The following is a 7,606-nucleotide window of genomic DNA, read 5'->3' as shown; positions in this document are numbered from 1 at the left end:
AGACATTTTGATAACATTGATCAGTCTTGTGTCTTCTCAAAAGAATTATGAAAACGATGGAAGTTTCAAACTAGCAGGTCTTTATATGTCCAAGACAAGGCACATTCCAATGACAGGTCTGAGGAAGCATGACACCTTGAGAGACATTTTCTTATTCACCACTACACTACTTTTCACAGTCTTTCAAATTTTCAACTTTTAACTATGTTTTCCATCTTTGATATTGATAATGTCTTTCCCTTACTTCATTCCAACTAACTTAATGTGTTGAGCTAGAGCTCTTGTGGTAAGACCGTGATCCCTCTACAGTCAAAGGAGAAAAGTAAATGCAAACAGACATCCTCAGGTAAAATGAACCTGGTTTTGAAGGTGTTTGTCTTTCTCCATGGGCTGCAGAGTCTTTCTGGTTTTCTAACAAAGGCACCTCATTTAAATGGTATGAATTTGGGCACAGGCGTTTCCATATTGCTCCACACAAGTCAGCCTTTGTCTTGGTAAGAGGCTAGCCATACAAGTATGTTTAAATTTTATTGGTTTGAGGGCCTGTCAGCCATCATGATGATGTGCAAGTGCAAAACTACCATGAAGAAAAGGAAACAAGAAAGGATGGCCAAGTGATCACAGCATGAAGACAGATACAAAGATGAGGAACTAATTCACAGCTGTTTCTTCACCAAGGGGGGAAAAAAAAAAAAAAAAAAAAAAGTACTAAAGCACTGATGTGAGATCAAACAAAGTAAATAATATAAAAAAGACCCAAATGCGGTGATCTTCTGGAGATCAAAGGGATTGGTTTCCAGTCCTCTTGCCTTTTGCAGTGACCTATGCTCAGGCAAGATGAGTGTGGAGTAGGTGTAAATACAACTGCTCTCATGGGGTAGTCCTGCACATGGCTATATTCTGCTTCACAAAGTACAGAGCAGTGAAAAATTAAACTCTGTTATTTAGCCTGAAAGCTGTTACCTGCCGCCTCGGATGACATATCCTAGGAGTTCTTTCATCCTGTGTGCTGACTTTTGGAGAGAACTGTGCTAATCCAACCTGTGTTACCATAGGATTACATAGTCAAAATCATCATAAATCCAGGACTCTGGTACCTCATACACTAGCTGAAAAAAATGTCTATTTCACAGTCAGACTCTGATAAAATATGTTTCTCCTCAAAGTCTCACTACTGAGATGCAGTAATTTTAAATATATAGTTTTAATATATCTATATATAGTTTTAATATATCTATAAATGTGTAGAGATCAGAATTATAGAATACATTTCTTCATGCACTCTGGAGTAGGTTTCCATTCAAGATACACAGTGGTATTGTCTTAAACTAATTGAGTGTTCAAAATTATAAATATAAATGATTAAAAACAAACAAACAAACAAACAAACAAAAAAACCTCCACGGTTATAAACACAGATTTAAGACATTGGCTAGATGCCACAGAGGATGTATATGCCCTGACATCCAGTAAGGCTGTGAACATTTTAGACAGATCCATGACACAACCTGAACAGAAAGCTGGGTGTCCAAGTCACATAGCAGAGAGGCAGCAGGATCCCACCCCACATATCCATTCTGGGAACTCAATGAGAACATAGTAGTTTGGGTCCTGAGGCAGAACATCTGCCTGTAGTCTCATGGCAGTGCTTAAGTAAACAGCTCCCCTTGTATATCATGCATGGAGACAGTTTGAGTATCTTTGAATCACTTTTGGTACCAGGACACTAAAAGCCAGATCCACAAAACTAAAGACCCACAGAGCTGAGCTGCCTGAGGGGCCTGACTCAAGAAGTCCAGGGACATTTGTTGCAGTGGTTCACCACCAGTCAACTGCACTGCCTCTCCACTGGAGGTCTGGCAAAAGAAGCAAACTTTAAACTCTATTGTCAATGCGGACATTTTGCTGAAACAGCCCTCAGTAGTCAAAATCATAGTTGATGTAGCTTGGCTGCAGGCCTAAGTCTCTGTATGCCATTGCAGCTCTGTGCAGAGCAGCCTCCAAAGATCAGAAAAAAAGGGGCCCATAAGTTCTCCAAATTAAGTTGTATGACCTTTTGCCATTGTCCTAACTTAGCTAGCAGAAAATACAGAAGAGAAGAGTGCTTCTTGAGCTCCAGTTTTTCATCTTAGCTGATGAGAGTCCTTTCTTTTGAAACATGAGTTTCTGCAAGTACTCCAGAAGCTGGAGTAAAATGAACAGTTTACCAGAAGAATTAGTCATCTGTTGCTTTAGACAACAGTTTAACAAGGATTTCACAGAGACAATATGAATTCTCACCACTGTGTATGCAAGAGTCTTTCTACAAAATGTTTTTCTCCACATTCCTTGTCTCTAGGATCTTTCTGTCTGCTAAACAGCCCTGTGGGATAACTGCTGCAACTGGCTTTGGCATTACTGCAGTTATTATTTAATGTCTACTTTATTGTTAATGTTCTCTTTAAAAATGTTTGCTACCAAAGATGAATGTGCTATGGCTTAAGAATTTGCTGTTGTGAGGTGACTGACTGACATCTAGTGTTTAAAGTCTATTCAAGTTTAAGAAAAGGAAAAAAAAAATAAAAAAGTGTGTAGAAAAACAATGGAAACAAAAGAAAGAGCTCCCAGTCATTTGAAAATACCACCCCATCAACAGTGCTTCAGGTTGAGGGCTGAGATGTCCTAGAAGAGCAGCATTAAAGAGATAACAGGATATACTGTGTTACCTAATCAGGCTTGATAATCACCGTGTTTTTAACTTAATCTTCTGAACTGTACTGCCTCTACCTCAGACCTTTCTGTGCCATTAAGACTAACCTGTAGTTCTAGAGCTGGTAGAGAAGTAACCTGTCACTCTCCTGTGAGGTAGCCTTAGCACCTCTGTGACCAGGAGGTTCCAGGGCATCGTGAAGTCCAACACTGTCCCAGTTCCCACTGCTGGGAAAGCAGTTCCTCACCATATTTAGTAAAATTCTGTGTCCTAGCAATATGGCAGGAGAAGAGCAACATACATTTCCCAAGCAGGTTATCTCGAAACCTCTTGATTTTAAATTGCCAAGACTAACAACTGCTCACCAGGCTCAGAAGAGCCTTTCCCTTTAACACACAGTCTACTACCTAAAGGAATCCAAAATACATGCTACATATGGGACAGGTATTCTAGTATTTTATTCTTTATTAGTTTTCATAAAGAAATAAATTGAGAAATGTAAAAATGCCAATAATTTACAGTTTTTATATAACTCTGAATTCCTCATATATACTTCAGAAACTCTTCAGTCAAGTAGGACAGCTTTACAATGCATCAAAGCTGACTACATTCACAATATAATGAATACATGTTACTGTAAATTCTCCGCAGACTGTTAAAAGTGGGCAAATTTTGCTTGTATCCTCATCTTTCTATTTTTGCCAGATGTTGGAATTGTTCATGATATATACACCATGTTTTTCTTTTTATTAAATGTCCAAAAGGGATTAGAGATAAAGCCTTCCCATTCAATATATTTTAAATTAAATATTTTGTGAACACTCTATGGTTCAAGAAGCTACTGAAATGATGTAAGTGGATAAATCCCCTCTTCATACTATCACTGGAACTCCAGGTTTAATAAAGTTTCCCCACATTAACACAGTAAAGATGAACTGGGTGACTTTTAGAAGTATTTTCAAAGTTCCCTCTGGTTATCTGGGTGTTTTTGTGTTTAGATGTTAGATGAACAGAATGAATTGCTGTTCACTTGAACACAGAGGTCATACAGTTGGTTTTGATATTGGTAACGAACATATTAGTCATTCAGTAAACACATACCTCAGCAGTTTCTCCAGCTGCTCTATAAATATGGTCATAATGGATCAGTCCTGAGGCTGACCAGTGGCCCATTTTGGCTCTGATAGTGGCAGTAGCAGGTGGTAGGGAAGAATGTAAGAGGTCAGTTGTACTGTGTCTTGCATGGAGAACCACGTGAAACAGAAGAGTTTTCTTTGCATCTAGCAGGTCTTTAATAGATATTTTTTCATGGTATGGACCAAGTTCCTTTTGGACCCATATACATTTTCAACATCCTGTGGCAAGCAGTCCTATAGCTTAAAATGCAGATAAAGATTTCCCCACATAGCGGCCTCTTGAACAAAATCAAGGATGAAAAGATTATCAGATAGCTAGCATGATCTAGAATATTTACATAATCACCATATTTCTCATTTTCCATACCGTTAAAAATAAATAAATAAATACATACATACATAAAATAAAAATAAAAATAAAATAATAATAATAATAATAATAATAATAATAATAATAATAATAATAATAATAATAAAACAGAAGCCCAAACAAGTCCAAATATGATTATTTTTCATTTATATAAATGTGAAGTGGTAGCTTGCTAGACCCAGACTAATCTTTGCAAAACAGTAATAACATAAAAATATTGTTGAGTGAACTGAAATACTAATTCTTTCATTCTTTCCCTCAGCTTCTATCTCTTCTTTCCTTCTTCATTAAAGTTTTGTTTTGCTTATTCATTATAAATGCTTTTTTTCTTTTTTTTTTCTTTTTTTTTTTTTTTTTATGTTCATGACTTGGATTTACAGCAGCTAGATAAGTATCACTGTGTTTTTAGAAGATTTTACAGAACTGGAGGGTGGTAATAAGAAGTCTGAGTAAAGCCATGATAGTTTAGACACAAATGTTCACTGGTTCTCTGGGTTTGTATCACTCCAGATAATCTGAACTAAAGACCAAAAAAGTATTATCAAATGATTTGTCCAAAGCCCAATGGTTGGAGTTTGTCACTGATTGCCTGACAGATGCCAGAAGAACTAGAGGCATGGATACAGGGTTTATAAACAATTTACACTCAAAACTCTGTTTTTCACCTGGCTTTTTCCAAGGAGATTAACAAAAAGATGTTGACGTGACTAGAATCATAGAATCATAGAATCATTAAGGTTGGAAAAGACCTCCAAGATCATCTGGTCCAACCATCACCCCACCACCAAAGTCACCCACTAAACCATGTCCCTAAGCGCCAGGTTCAACCTTTCCTTAAACACCCCAAGGGATAGTGACTCCACCACCTCCCTGGGCAACCCATTCCAATGCTTGACTGGTCTTTCTGAGAAGAAATGTGTCCTAGTTTCCAACTTGAACCTCCCTTGGTGCAACTTGAGACCATTCCCTCTAGTACTAGCCCTATCACTAGTTACCTGTGGCTGACCCCCAGCTCCCCACAACTTCCTTTCAGGCAGTTGTAGAGAGCAATAATATCTCCCCTGAGCCTCCCCTTCTCCAGACTAAACAACCCCCCGTTCCCTCAGCTGCTCCTCATAGGACTTGTGTTCCAGGCCCCTCATCAGCTTTATAGCCCTTCTCTGGACATGCTCCAGGGCCTTGATGTCCCTCTTGTAGTGAGGGGCCCAATACACAGTACTCAAGGTGTGGCCTCACCAGAGCTGAGTACAGGGGGACAATATTCTGATAAGATGCAGAGATACAACACAGTGCAACCCAGTGCTGCACCAGGCACCAAAGCATTTTTATCTTCTCAACATCATTTTTTTCTTTAGAATCATTTACATTGTAGGTGCCATCTGGTTCCTTTTGATATAAGCAGATTAAGCTGTACCAGTAAGTTAGCACTGGCAATTCAAATGCCAGCAAGATAACATATAGAGTAGTAACTGACAAATAGAGGCAGTATGCTAAGAATACAGCATGCACTGTATACTTGGCTCCGATAAAATTGAAAAAATACAGAAACATTCTCTTGACCATGTTCCTTCCATATGCATAAGTACACGCACATCACACTCACAAACTTTAACTAATTGATACATTTCACTTTGGTGAAACCTGTAAGAGGGTACACTTGTATGTAAGTGTACTTTGTGTCCTCCAGTCTCTCCACCTCATAATGAAAGAATGAAAATGTGGACTCAACATTTGACCTAAATACTGAAGGCCAGGCTTGTCCGCCCTTCTTGATCAAGGCTGTTTCTGACTTAAACTACTGTTGCTGGTATAATAATCTGGTTTGAAATATGATTGTGACTTCTTTAAGTGACAGAAAGACACACAAAGTTTAAGCTATACCTGACAAGCTGCTCTTTGGCCAAAGTATCTCCTTTTGCCAGAGCAGGGATATTCAGAAAATAATAGGTCGAAAAAAGTATGTTTTGCCAGTGTACGCATCTAATCTGAGTCTGGCCATTTGGGATTTGTTGAGAAAGAGACAGTCATCTCTAAAGGGAGGATTCATCCTGTCTTGGACATCTGTTTAAGATTGGAATTAAGTGCTCCCTGGAGGTCTTCTCTCAGTATCTCAGGTCCTCAGCCAGATATGTTTGATTAAATGCTTAAATTTGAAGAAGCTAAAAATAAGGGAAATATATTCTGTCCATAATAAAGACCAGGTCTTCAAGGTAGAGAGGGAGGTGCATGAATTGAATTATATTAGTGCAAATAAAGCAGAAGACCTGCCCTGAGTTAAACAGATAAAGCAGAAGACCTACTGTGAGTTAAAACAGTTTGAAAACCACAAATATTTCTCATTAAAAGTAGGTTGTGTGTACTGTAGGTGGCAGTAATAGACAACCTGGTCAGCCTTCATGCAGAGTCCTAGGTATCAGGGTTGTTTTGCTTATTCCTTTTATCCTCTTGTAACTATCTTTTTTAAAACAGAGGGAAAGAGCTATTGTGACTTCAGAAGCTATGGTAAGGTAAACCTAATATCATAGAATTATAGAATGGTCTGGGTTGGGAAGGACCTTAAAGACCATCTGATTCCAACTCCCCTGCCTTGGGCAGGGACACCTCCCATCATAGCAGGTTACTTAAAACTCCATCCAACCTTGCCTTGAACACTTCCAGGGATGGGGCATCCACAGCTTCCTAGGCAACCTGTTCCAGGACCTCACCACCCTAAGAGTAAAGAATTTCTTCCTAATATTTAATCTAAATCCCCCCTCTTTTAGTTTGAAGCCATTACCCCTTGACCTATTAATAAAGTCTCTGACAAAAAATACCCACCCTGGCTTTCCTGTAGGCCCCCTTTGTGTACTGGAAGGCCATTGTAAGGTCTCCCCAGAGCCTTCTCTTTTTCAGGCTGAACAACCCCAGCTCCCTCCGCTTGTCTTCATAGGAGAGGTACTCCAGCCACTTGATCATCTTTGGAGCCCTCCTCTGGGCTCATTCTGATACCTCCACATCCTTCTTTTGCTGGGTGCCCCAGAGCTGAATGAAGTACTTCAGGTGGGGTCTTATAAGAGCAGAGCAGAGGGGAAGAATCACCTCTCTTGACCTGCCAGCCACATGTCTTTTGATGGAGTGCAGGATATGATTGGCCTTCAGGGCTGCAAGAGCACATTGACAGCTCACAACAAGCTTCTTGTCAACCATATCTACATAGTCAACTAATGTTTAGGAAGGGACGTAAATGTATAGTAATACTTTTAGCTCTAAATCCTTATGTGCTATATGTATATGGCGGAAGTACACACTTGGAGTTGAAAGCATGATAATAGCTACTTGTGCTAGGGTGTTATGAATCAGACAGTAAAAGAAAAAAAAAAAAAAGTGATTGAGATTCCAGTACCCTATGCATATACAAAGTGCAGAGAAAAA

The sequence above is a fragment of the Anas platyrhynchos genome, chromosome 1 (assembly GCF_047663525.1).
Source record: "Anas platyrhynchos isolate ZD024472 breed Pekin duck chromosome 1, IASCAAS_PekinDuck_T2T, whole genome shotgun sequence".
In the NCBI taxonomy this organism is placed as follows: Eukaryota; Metazoa; Chordata; class Aves; order Anseriformes; family Anatidae; genus Anas; species Anas platyrhynchos.
This window is presented reverse-complemented; position numbering follows the sequence as displayed.